Here is a 13,374-nt window from a genome sequence, read left to right as displayed (position 1 = left end):
CCGATCGCGCTGAAAAAGTGCGCTGCGTGACAAATGTATGTTACAGTGATCTGAGTGATGGATTTTGCTCTGAAGTAAAACAGTTGATTGATTTCGCTTAGAGTGTTACAGTTTGGATGTGATGCAAGAATGGCTGTGTGACAGAGTTTTGATGAACCAGGCCCTTAAAGGCCTCGCTGAACATGAAGGAAAGAGAAAGTGTGAAAGTGAAGAAGAACGTTTTTGGGAAACAACTCCTGCGGGGAACACATGGCTCAGTCCGCAGAATTGTTCATATTTTATATGGTTCCTCTACTCACACAGGTTGTCTGTTGTGAATAGTGATCCATTCAAAACATTTTTTTTTAAGTGAACTGGACATAACAGGATGACTGCTCACAGGGATTGAAGTCCTACTTCCAGAACAGAGCCTACCAGATATTATACAATGGACTGACTTCAACTACCCACCTGTTATCCAATGGTGTTCCACAGGGATCAGTACTCTGTATTCTCCTTTTACACAAAATCAATTAGCAAACTCATCACCTCTCATGGCTTTTTCTACCATTCTTACGTCTGTGATTCTCAGTTTTCTCTTTTCTACACCTCTTCAATTCAGTAGACAGCAAAATGTATTTACCCACACAGAAAGACAAGAACGTCACAAGACAGAACTTCTGCAGACTCAGAGCAGTGTAAAACAGGAGGCTAAAAGTGAAAATTCAAGAGGTGCATGTTCATTTTAGCCTGTTTGTACAAATGTAAAATATTATTTAACATTACTAAATTAACCAGAATACATTAAATAAGTAGCTCTTTAAATAGCTATTTAATATAAAAATTGTTGTATTGCAATTTAATTCAATAGTCCACTTTGAAATTCCACTAACTATAAATATATTTGCAACAACGTCAGCTAACTCTCATTACAATTCTTGATTGCTAACACACAGTTCATGAAACAATTCACCATTTTCTCACAACTATAAACACAATCTCAAAACTACACACCAACTTGTGCAAACTTCCAAAATACTATTACAAAAACCTCCTTTTGGAAAATAGGAATACTTTTGCTAGACGATGATTGTTACAGCATGTGGCATAAATAGACGGGTGCAGATACAGTAAAATTGAGAAATAAACTTTAAGAAGAGTTTACTGTCATTGCACTACTGTAAAAAGATCTTACAGTAAATGAAAAGCACAAGAGAAAAGTTCAAAGACCAAACAACAAAATATACAGCAAACGCACACTGGAATATACTGTCAGTTACTTTACAGAAATAAATACAATTTATATTTATAAATAAATAAGCATAGTAAATAAATGCATTCATTCATTCATTCATTCAGCATCCTCTCCCAATTTGCATTAGAGTATTGGGAGTATCCTTACAGTATTTGTTATAGCAGTTTTAGTTTTCTGACAAAAGACTACTTGGCTACAAATCAGTTCAAATATTTTAATTCAAATTCAAACAAAAAAAAAATTCTCTCATCTGAAGTACTGCTTCTATGTACTGCAATTATATTGTATGTGTCAGCAGTATTGAAACCTTGTTGGCCAACTTCCCTCGTGGTCAGTCCATGCAGAAGAACATGGTCAACTATAGTGCTTTGTAGTTCATCAGGAACAAATGATCTTTGAGCTCATCCACTTCGTTTTTATTTTCCCCTCCTATTCCTCTTTGTCTCCCACTAGCAGGATTCATTTTTCCTCCTAGTGTCTTTGTTTCAAGAACTGTAAAAAAATATTGGCCAAATTAATCAGTTATAGATTGTTAGCAATCGAGAAAAACAGTAACATTACAAAGGCAAACTTACAAAGTTACTTATAGTCAGTAGATTGTCTATTGAGGATAATCAATGCTATCTCAAATTTGTACGACCTCACTCGTATGATTTTATAAGTGTTGTCTAAACCCCAGTGTTGGTTATGTTCGGGGGTGGGGTTAGGTGTAGGTCATACGTACAAATTCATATGAGTTGTGCAACTCGTAAAATATGTACGATTTGGCAAAAATCGTATGAATTTGTACGAGTGTGGTCATACGAATTCGTACAAATTAGCCACCTCGTAAAATATGTACGAGTTGCCATGAGATCGGGTTGGGATAATCAAAATAAAGTTTTAGTATATTTTAAACAAAGAGTTTACTAATAATCTAACAAGAGTAAGTTGTACTTACAATAACTATGTAATAACTAGGTACTAACTCTGTACCTACGCCTAAACCTAACCCTACCCCATGTAGTTACCTTGTGTTACCAGAACTTTCTTAGATAAATACACTGTAAGTACACTATAAGTACATGTTAGTACACGTACTGTAAAATAAAGTGCAACCGTTAGTAGAATGTCTCAAGTGGACTACTGAAATAAAGTCTTACCCAAAAATAAAGTCACACAGAAAAGACACACTGCAATGTTAAATAAAGCTCAAGACCTGGGAGCAGAGAAAGCAGCTAGTCAGATATTAGAGAGAAGAACAAAAGCATGCAGTGAACGTGAGGGCCACAGACCTGCTGGATTCATGAGCAGCTCAACCTTAATGATGCACCGAGACCATCACTGCTCAGCTCCATCTTTCATTTATGAGGGAGAGAGAGAGAGAGAGAGCGAGAGGGGCTAGGATGAGGCCGATTCATTAAAGATTAATTAAGACAAATGCAGGGACAACACTTACCTCCAATCGCTTCAGTGATCTCCACAAACTCTCTGTTACACACATACAGCGAGGGATAGAGGGAGAATGAACAGAGACAGATGCCAGAGGAAAATGACAGCAGACGCTCAGTATCTCACAAAGGGAGATTAACAATAAAATACAGTAAAATAAAATAAACTAAGAAAAAGTATGTGTATAGGTATTACTGGGCTGTTCTCTGCAGAATTTTGTTCTGGCTTCAAAGGTAAAAAACAACAACAAATTTATATATAAAAATACGTTTAAAAAAAATTAAATAAACAAAAAAAGGTTTAGTGTTGAGGTCTATAGTAATGATGTGCCCCCATTTAGCTTGGTGTGTCTGTGTAATGTTGTTTTTAGTTATTTCTAAGTTTGTGGTGTGTGAGGTGTGTGTGTGTGTGTGTGTGTGTGTGTGTGTGTGTGTGTGTGTATGTGTGTGTGTGTGTGTGTGTGTGTGTGTGTGTGTGTTGGTTTTTGTGGTTTACAAGGACTTTTGACCTGAATACGCACCAGCATTACAGGGACATTTGGGTTTATGAGGACAGGGCCCATGTCCTTATAATTCCGACAGTGTATATGCCTTTCTCTATGTCCCAGAAGCTCCCTCTCAAATTTTCGCGCCATGTCCTAATATACCACAAAACCCTGAAATTTTACTATACACTGTGTATCCTCCGAACTCGGGAGTGCGCCCCTGCAGCCCGGACCCGGTACTGCATCCGCGTCATCGAAAATTTGCATATTTTACACTTGTGTAAGTTTGGAGGCCGCTGATTGGCTAGATCGGCACCGGAGGGCGGGAAATCGCGAAAACAAAATGGCGGCGGTGGGCGGGGCTACATTCTGCCGCTAATAGCTCCGTACAAGTAAGTTAATGCAGTTTGGTAATTATTTAAACACTTTTTTGCTATAATTTATCGATTGTATATGATTATATAAATGCATAATGATCGTGCAATTAAACATATTCCTTAAATATCATCATATAAAGTATGAATGTGACTTCAAAGCTGTAATTACTCAGTTTAATATCAGTATATTGATGTAACGCTATTAATGTAACGTTTCATAGATGGTTATTTAAATATATTATTATTATTATTATTGTTATTATTATTATTATTATTATAAATCCCGTATACTCGTGCTCTAATCAGCGAGGCAAGGGTGTCGGTTTGTAACTTCCTGTTTGGACCGGACGCAATCTGTGCACCTGAAGTGAAGACATCTGCGGTGTGAAGCTGTTGGAGACAACTATTATATGAAAGGTGAGTAATACTGCTGTTAAATCGTTTCTCTGAGAGTTTGTGGCTCAGTTTGGCTTGTTCGTGAGTGTCTTCAGTGCTCTTTAGAAAGCAGCTAGCGCGTGATGCTAATGGCGCTAGCGTGTTTACACTAAGTGTCCTCTATTAAGAGTAACATCAAACAAGAATCAACAATGCTTTTCAGTTTAACTTCTTTTCGTTCACAGTATAACTGTAAATGTAATAGAACAGTCTAGCCATCATAATAATCTGTTGTCATGGCTACAGTCTGTGAAGGGGAGGGGCAGTTATGTTTAATATTATTACTGTTCAGCTTGGTTTAATTAATAAACACAGAGATGTGCTCTTTTCACTTCCCAATACTTACTGTATATAATAAGTAAAATCACCTTTATTTGTATAGTGCTTTGTAGAATACAGATATACAGAATACATCATATTACACATATATTCTGTTCAGTAGAACTGTCATTATTCGTTTGCATATTAAGTTGAAAACAAACAAACGTAATATTGTCAGATGGAGGCCAACAGTTCTTATTGTTATTAAAGCAGACACAGAGGATGGCTGAAGGTGCGAGGCGAAGGAGAAAGCTGAGGCCATACAGTGTTCACTTCAACAGAAAGACCAGAATGGGCTCAAGGGCAGGTTCATCACTGATCTTAAAGGTGAGTTGATTTATTTTGTCATCATATAGTCACCATTAAGTTGTCTCAGTCCTGTATATCTTTTGTTGGGCAAAATAAGACATTACTAACCATTTGATGGTTTGTAAATGATGACAGGATTTTCTTCCTATGCCTTTAAAATGTCTCGTGTACTAAATCTGTCTCTGGTGGATGACGTGTGGTTCTCTGTGATGGTTTCACCTCTCTGTTGTTTTAAAGTGTCTCGTTTACACCCGTGTTACGAGGACCCTGTTTTATGAGGACCATCATAAGAACATAGTCTTGAGTGTGTGTTTACACCTGTGTTACGAGGACCCTGTTTTATGAGGACCATCATAAGAACATACACACAATGTGACATCAAGACTATGTTCTTATGATGGTCCTCATAAAACAGGGTCCTCGTAACACAGGTGTAAACACACACACAAGACCATGTTCTTATGATGGTCCTCATAAAACAGGGTCCTCGTAACACAGGTGTAAACATACACACAATGTGACATCAAGACTATGTTTACACCTGTGTTACGAGGACCCTGTTTTATGAGGACCATCATAAGAACATGGTCTTGTGTGTGTGTTTACACCTGTGTTACGAGGACCCTGTTTTATGAGGACCATCATAAGAACATATGAGAATCTCAAGGCGTTTCTCAATGTCAAGGAAGGATCCTCGGAAGCCAGAATTTCGAGGATGCTACGTCATCGACATCCGTCGAAGGACTGTTCCAATGTCGAGGATCCTCGGAATTTCAACCAAGGACTGAGTCCTTCGTTCGAAAAATATCCCATACACAGGAAAGGATGCATATGTGTAGCCTTCGCGCTCTCAAATCACCCACAATCCTAGAGTCGGAGTGTTAACGGTTTTTATTTACGTTACCAAACATTTGTTATAACTGTAGTAAATATATAAGTAAAGTTTGCCAGTACAAATTACTACCATATTAAGATTGTAATTTATACAAATACAAATTACGTTATTGATGGCTAACTGAACCGGACCTGTCATTTAACAATTGTTAGCTTGGTTGCGTCACCGGCATTTCTTTTATAAATAACTAGTTAAGTTGTCCAAAGTAATTTAACGTTAATATTATACCATTATACCACAGCGTTCTTCAAACTGACCTTTTCACTGACGCAATGACGTGCATTTGCTAGCCTGTTCCATTTACGTGTTCTCCGAATGCTAAAGAGGAGCCTCACCTAGCCTCTGAAGGAAGTGACTTGGAAGGACCAGTCCTGCTAAGGAAGTATCCTTGACATTGAGAAACACCTTCAGTGTGGCGTTTGTTTGACAAAAGCCTGGTATTTGAAGACCCTAGTTATCACCATGACATTGGGCTGTGTGAATGTGAAATATTAGGCTAAATATGGATCATTCACATCTCATTGTGGCCATGTGATATTCAAAATGTCTAATTGTTACCTTTAGATTAAGTATATTGTAATATAAGTTGGTAAAAAGTCGTTCCCCTTGTTTGAAATTTACTGTCAGGCATTATACTACTGTATTCTGCAGTTTTATCATATTTGTGTCATCATCATCATCATCATCATCATCATCATTATTATTATTATTATTATTATTATTATTATTTTGGCTTTTTTATTTAAATAACATTCTCCAAGATTGCATATTATTTATTCAAAACTTTCAGTATTTTCAAATGATAACTGAGTAGAATCAGTGTCTAAAGAACCTAAAGAACTCTGAACAGGGCACAGCAGCTATAAAGGTATCCAAGAAGTTCTTGAAATAATTGTGCTAGTCCTTAAAAGAGTAGAACAGATTACGTTGTCCACATGTGTTTCTAAGAGACATTGTTTGCTGCATTATTGTGGATGTTAAAAGTGAGTCTTGGTTTCATGCTGTATAACTAACACAGACACTGTGTCTCAAATCACCAGTTTTTCTCATACACAGAAATGCTTGAAATAAGCTGTCCACATTTGTCTAGTTACCAATGTCCCGGTAATAACAAGGTTACAAATAGACCAGACTTTTTTCAAACTAATAACACACTGAGACTCTTCAGTCAAGTCAAGACCATGTTCTTATGATGGCCCTCATAGAACAGGGTCCTCGTAACACAGGTGTAAACACATACACACAACCTGACATACTTCAGTATACATGCATGTAATGTAATACTTACAAAGTCATGAACATTAACTTGGGTAACACTTGAAAATTTAAATATTGGTTTGAAATATTGTAATCTTGTAAATTACATTGATAGAAGCAAGATTATAAAATAATTTAATGTTTTAAATCAGTATTTTATGCACTCATTTATTGTCACAGATATCTAATTTGATGTTCTTTTCTATATTGTGGTTGAACCGTCCACTCTTGAAGTCAATACTCTGTCCCAGTCAGAAGACACAGACGTAGAGAAGGTTCTGCGACTGATTGATTGATTGATTTTAATTTAAATTTGATTTTTTGATTTCATGTGTCAGTGATCAGTCAGTGTTTATGGACTCCAGTATATGTGCATTATCAATTTGTACAGTCCCTGAATCCTTTGTCTGCAGTAGAATGTTTATTTTTTTTATTTCTGTTTCCTTAATTTCAGGTGACTCTGAAGAAGGACCGGTTACTATTGGATGATCAGGACTGTGTTGAGTAGGTAATAAAATGTGCATTGCATATTTTATGAAATGTTAGATTGATGTTGTAAGAAATCGTCTTTACATGAGCCTTGCTTTTTTCATTGTTTTCAGATGTCACCTGTCAAAGAGCATGTGTTGAATGAGGAGCAGAGCTTTTGTGCCCCAGTTGAAGGAGTTAAGGAGGTATTCACATGTTTCAGATTAACTGTTATTTCAGTGCAACAGTGAATGCTCTGAAGTCTGATGTCTTCATGGGCTGTGATATACTTAGCTGTTACCAAATGTATGTAATTTAATGACGTGTTTTCAATTTCAGTAATATTAGTCGATGTCTGAATCAGGAGTGTCCAGACTTGGTCCTGGAGGGCTAGTGTCCCGCAGAGTTTAGCTCCAGCTTGTCTACACACACCTGCCTGGAGGTTTCTAGTATTATCTGCTTCAGGTGTGTCTGGGGTTGGAGCTAAACTCTGCAGGACACCGGCCCTCCAGGACAGAGTCTGGACACCCCTGCTCTAAATACAGATTTGTAGTAATATATTGACCAGTACCTTTTAAGGTCTGTAACGTAAATGTTCTTTTATGATTTTAAATGATCTTATTAACTAAATGACCACAACTTCCCTGTCATTAAAATACATTAAGTTATTATTGAAAGACAGTGTAGCTCTTAAAGTATCACATGTATGTTTTAGGAGAACATTGAGATTGAAGGTACGTCCATCCTAGCATGCGTAGCACAGCGGGTCTTTTAAACTCACAGGAATGTTTAAGGCAACTCTTCTCTGAAATATGTCTTGTGTTCACTGTAGAATGTAGTGTCTTTAGGAATGGTTTATAAATGGTGTGTGATTGTGTTTGACTTCTGAATGCAGATGTTTTTCATGTTCTGAGTTTTATTTTTCATTGAAGATGAGATCAACATGACAGATTCTGATGACGCTGATCCTGAAGAAAGTGATTCTGATGATGAGGCTCTTGCTGGAGCTGCGGGAGACTCCAGTAATGCTGGTATGTGTCAGCTAAGTGTTTTTTAAAAATAATAAAAGTTAAAAATATTATTGGGTAACGCTTTATTTTAGGGTCTCTAAACTACAGTGGTGTGAAAAAGTGTTGGACCCCTTCCGGATTTATTTTTTTGCATGTTTGTCACACTTTAATGTTTCAGATCATCAAACAAATTTAAATATTAGTCAAAGGTAACTAACATAAAAGTAAACACAACATGCTGTCTTTAAATGAAGGTTTTTATTATTAAGGGAAAACAAAATCCAAAACTACATGGCCCTGTGTGAAGAAGTCTTAGTGGTTTTTGCTATCCTAGGAACTACCAAAAGTCCAGTGTTTTGTGACCTTAGGGAGCGTGATGGATTGTAGTGTGAAGGCTTGTTAGGTACGCAGGAGCTAAACCATTTAGGGCCTTATAGGTAAGTAATGATAATTTGTAACTGATATGGAACTTAATAGGTAGCCAGTGCAGAGACTGTAAAATTGTGGTAATATGATCATATCTTCTTGACCTGGTAAGGACTCTAGCTGCTGCATTTTGGAATACCTGTAGCTTGTTTATTGAAGAAGCAGGACAACCTCCTAGAAGTGCATTACAATAGTCCAGTCTAGAGGTCATGAATGCATGAACTAGCTTTTCTGCATCAGAAACAGATAACATGTTTCGTAGCTTGGCAATGTTTCTAAGATGGAAGAATGCAGTTTTTGTAACATGGGAAATATGATTTTCAAAAGACAAGTTGCTGTCTAATATAACACCCAGATTTTTGACTGTAGAAGTAGTAACAGTACATCCGTCTAGTTGCAGATTGTAATCTACTAGATTCTATGTACTGTTTTTTTTGGTCCAATAATTAATATCTCTGTATTATCCGAATTTAATAGGAGAAAATTATTGGTCATCCAATCTTTTACATTTTTAACACACTCTGTTAGCTTAGATAATTGAGAAGTTTCATCTGGTCTGAGTATCATCAGCATAACAGTGGAAACTAATCCCATATTTTCTAATAATATTACCAAGGGGCAACATGTATATTGGAAATAGAAGGTGACCTAGGACGGATCCTTGTGGCACTCCATATTTTACTGATGATAAATGAGATGATAAACACCCCATTTAAATAAACAAAATGGTAGCGATCGGACAGGTAGGATCTAAACTATCTTAGAGCCTGCCCTTCAATACCTGTATAGGTTTGTAATCTATCTATGAGGATGTCATGATCTATGGTGTTGAACGCAGCACTAAGATCAAGTAAAACTAGCAATGAGATGCAGCCTTGAGCTGACGCAAGAAGCAGGTCATTTGTAATTTTAACAAGTGCAGTTTCTGTGCTATGGTGGGGCATGAAACCTGACTGAAATTCTTCATACAGATCTTTTTTTTTTTTGCAGGAAGGAGCTCAATTGAGCAGACAAAACTTTTTCTAAAATTTTAGACATAAATGGAAGATTTTAAATAGTTTAAATAGATTTTGAAATAATTTGCCAGTTCACTAGGATCTAGTTGTGGTTTCTTAATAAGAGGCTTAATAACCACCATCTTAAATTGTTTTGGGATGTGACCTAAAGATAACGATGAGTTAATAATATTGAGAAGCGTTTTTTCGCCTACTCTTTCAGTAATTTACTGGGTACAGGATCTAATAAACATGTTTTTGGTTTAGATACAGTGACAAGTTTATTTAGCTCTTCCTGTCCTATAGTTGTAAAGCACTGCAGTTTATATTTGGGTGCGATGGATGAAACTGAAGTGTTAGACGCTGTAAAATTGACATTTGTTATTGTATTTCTGATGTTATTTATTTTATTAGTGAAGAAATTCATAAAGTCATTACTATTAAATGATGGAATATTAGAATCAGGTGGCGTCTGGTTATTTGTTCATCTAGCCACTGTGCTAAATTTGTGGAACAGCACTGGAGAACCTTCCCAGGAGTGGCTGGCTGACCAAAATTACCCCAAGAGCACAGTGACGACTCATCCAAGAGGTCACAAAAGACCCCACAACAACATTCAGAGAACTGCAGGCCTCACTTGCCTCAGTTAAGGTCAGTGTTCATGACTCCACCATAAGAAAGAGACTGGGCAAAAATGGTCTGCATGGCAGATTTCCAAGACAAAGACTAAAGGCTCGTCTCAGTTTTGCCAGAAAAAATATTGATGATCCCCAAGACTTTTGGGAAAATACTCTGTGGACTGACGAGACAAAAGTTGTGTGTCCCGTAATGTCTGGCGTAAAAGTAACACCGCATTTCAGAAAAAGAACATCATGCCAACAGTACAATATGGTGGTGGTAGTGTGATGGTCTGCTTCTGGACCTAGAAGACTTGCTGTGATAAATGGAATTCTGCTGTTTACCAAAAAATCCTGAAGGAGAATGTCCGGCCATCTGTTCGTGACTTTAAGCTGAAGCAAACTTGGGTTCTGCAGCAGGACAATGATGCAAAACCCACCAGCAAGTCCACCTCTGAATGGCTGAAGAAAAACAAAATGAAGACTTTGGAGTGGCCTAGTCAAAGTCCAGACCTGAATCCTACTGAGATGCTGTGACATGACCTTAAAAAGTCTGTTCATGCTTGAAAACCCTCCAGTGTGGCTGAATTACAATTCTGCTTAGATGAGTCGACCAAAATTCCTCCACAGCGCTGTAACAGACTCATTGAAAGTTATCACAAACACTTGATTGCAGTTGTTGCCGCTAAGGGTGGCCCAACCAATTATTAGGTTTAGGGGCAAACACTTCTTCACACAGGGCCATGTAGTTTTGACTTTTGTTTTCTCTTAATAATAAAAACCTTCATTTAAAAACTGCATGTTGTGTTCACTGGTTTTCCTTGACTAATGTTTAAATTTGTTCGATGATCCAAAACATTAAAGTGTGATAAACATGCAAAAAAATAAGGAACCAACACTTTTTCACACCACTGTATTGTCTTATTAGCGTGCATATTATTATTAGTAGTAATTAAGCACTTATTAATGCCTTATTTTAAATGACTTTATTCTACATTCCTAATCTTACCCAATACATTAATGTAACAACTGCCTTATTTACTAATAATAAGCAGCAAATTAAGAATTTATTGAGGGAAAAGTTGTAGTTAATAGTTCATAAGTGTTCCCTATTCTAAAGTGTTACCTTATATTGTATTAATCCAGCATTACTAACAGAATATTACTCAAATTAGGGATGCATCAGTTTTGTATTGGTGTATTATCTGGCTATACCAATATGTTGATACTTAGTGTTTAGGCAAAAAACTGATAAATGACTGTTTCAAAAATAAACGTTTAACAGGCCAATTCCATTAGAATATATATACTGTATATATATGTCTTTTCTGTTTGAGTTACTTCTGAGTTTCCTGATCATTATATGACTGTTTGTCTGCAGGTGTTCAGAAGATGCCCATTGAGAGCACCACTGAAGTTCCTGAAGGTACCAGAGGTTTAAATTGCAATAGCACCATCAATGTAAGTACATGAGCTCTCGTAGAGTTACAACTCACTAAAGTGTGTATTCTTCTGTACAGAGAGTGAGAGTGAGGCAGAAACTGAAAACACACGGAGAGGGCAGAAAGTGTCCTGGTCAAACACTGAAGTTACAGCTGTAATCAAACATTTTAAGGACCACAGAGCTAAAGGAAAACTGGCCACAATGACTGAAAACCAGCAGTGTAAAACTGCTGAGGATCCTGTTTTGGTGAGATGCAGTGCACAGAACATACAGGATTTTGTAAGAAATCGAGGAATTATCTTAAAAAGGAAAACCCAAAGCAAGTGATGTTACAGTACATCCTGTGTCTTGATGCCATTCTATTATCATGAGCACTTTGGTTGTTGTTTTTATTTCCAATAGTGCAAAACTGTTATAGCAGCAGTTCATACAAATATCTCCATGTAGAAAACAAGTTCAATTGTTAGTTTGTCAAAAACTTTTCATTCTGGAAGTGAACGATTCCTTTACAGATAAATCAGTTTCTCTACACATCTGCAGCATGTATTGTGTGCTCAGAGTTAATCGCATGTTTACTTTTTCATTCTGGAAGTGAACCATTCCTTTAAGGATCAATCAGTTTCTCTACACATCTGCAGCATCTATTGTGTGCTCCGAGTTAATCTCATGTTTACTGTGTGTTTAGTAGGGATGCACTGATCATGATTTTTCATAGACGATACCGATATTTATTTATTTTTACAAGCAAACTGGCCGATTCCGATACAGATTTCCGATTATTATTATTATTATTATATTATTTTTTTTAAGCAACAAACAAGAAAGGAAAGTATGCATAAACAAGATGTTTATTTGGTATTGAATAGGCCAAACTGGCTTTTGGCTATTGAAAACAATAACTGTAACCATCTGAAATTAATGGCAATAACTGCACAGTAAGTAGCCTACATTCAATACAAACATAGATGCTACAGACATCAGCATTTAGCTTTTGTTTTTGGATTGGGTTGAAACTACATAGAACTGGCCTTAAATTAAAAGATTAACTGTAACCATGTGAAATTAAAGGCAATAACTGCATAGTTCTACAGTCCAAACAACACAATCAACACACATTCAATAAGAGGTTTCCTAATCAGCATATAGTATTTTAGTTTTAAAATTTGGTTTTAAATTTAAAACAAGGTCTTTACCAATGAGACTAAATAAAAGTATGCTATATAAATATTATTCCAAAATGTTAAAATCAAATAATGTTGGTGCGAATAAAGCACAGATGCAAAGTGGTTCATTCATCCAATTAAAAAAATAAATAAAATAGGGTAATGATTCACATCTATATATTTTTTTTTACTTGAGCCAATGAAAAATAAAGAACTATTCTCAAGTTTAAAAAAAAATTGTGAATCATTACCCAAAAATATTTTAATTGGATGAATGAAACCCTTTTTTCAGTGTGCTTCAGCAGGTGATTTTTAAATCAAATTAAGTCAATGTAATTTTAAGGAAAAAGGAAAATAATCCTATACAGAACTGACGTTTACTTCTGACTTTTCAAACGTGTATGCAAGTTCTACTTTACAAAAAAAAACATTTCAGTTTTGTCACAGTTTAATCTGTGTCGTGTCTCATCCAGCTCGCAAGAAGTTGATCCTTCACTGTCTTCGCTTG

At 36.3% G+C, this 13,374-nt stretch overlaps 1 long non-coding RNA gene across 2 annotated transcripts; it reads left to right on the top strand.

Annotated features, from left to right (window-relative positions):
* The first annotated feature begins 2,462 nt into the window (after positions 1-2,462).
* LOC113109094 (uncharacterized) lies at positions 2,463-12,512 on the top strand. 2 transcript variants are annotated; one of them, XR_003292843.1, is made up of 8 exons: positions 2,463-3,541; positions 3,833-3,943; positions 4,493-4,609; positions 7,198-7,247; positions 7,346-7,417; positions 8,144-8,242; positions 11,641-11,685; positions 11,780-12,512. It is a non-coding gene; the product is annotated as an uncharacterized LOC113109094 (long non-coding RNA). The 2 variants fall into 2 exon arrangements; XR_003292842.1 differs by having other exon boundaries at positions 2,489-3,541; positions 7,198-7,251.
* Positions 12,513-13,374: the final 862 nt, after the last annotated feature.

The sequence above is a fragment of the Carassius auratus genome, chromosome 9 (genome assembly GCF_003368295.1).
Source record: "Carassius auratus strain Wakin chromosome 9, ASM336829v1, whole genome shotgun sequence".
Taxonomy (NCBI): domain Eukaryota; kingdom Metazoa; phylum Chordata; class Actinopteri; order Cypriniformes; family Cyprinidae; genus Carassius; species Carassius auratus.
The sequence above is the reverse complement of the archived record's forward strand: the minus strand, read 5'-3'. Positions and strand labels throughout refer to the sequence as shown.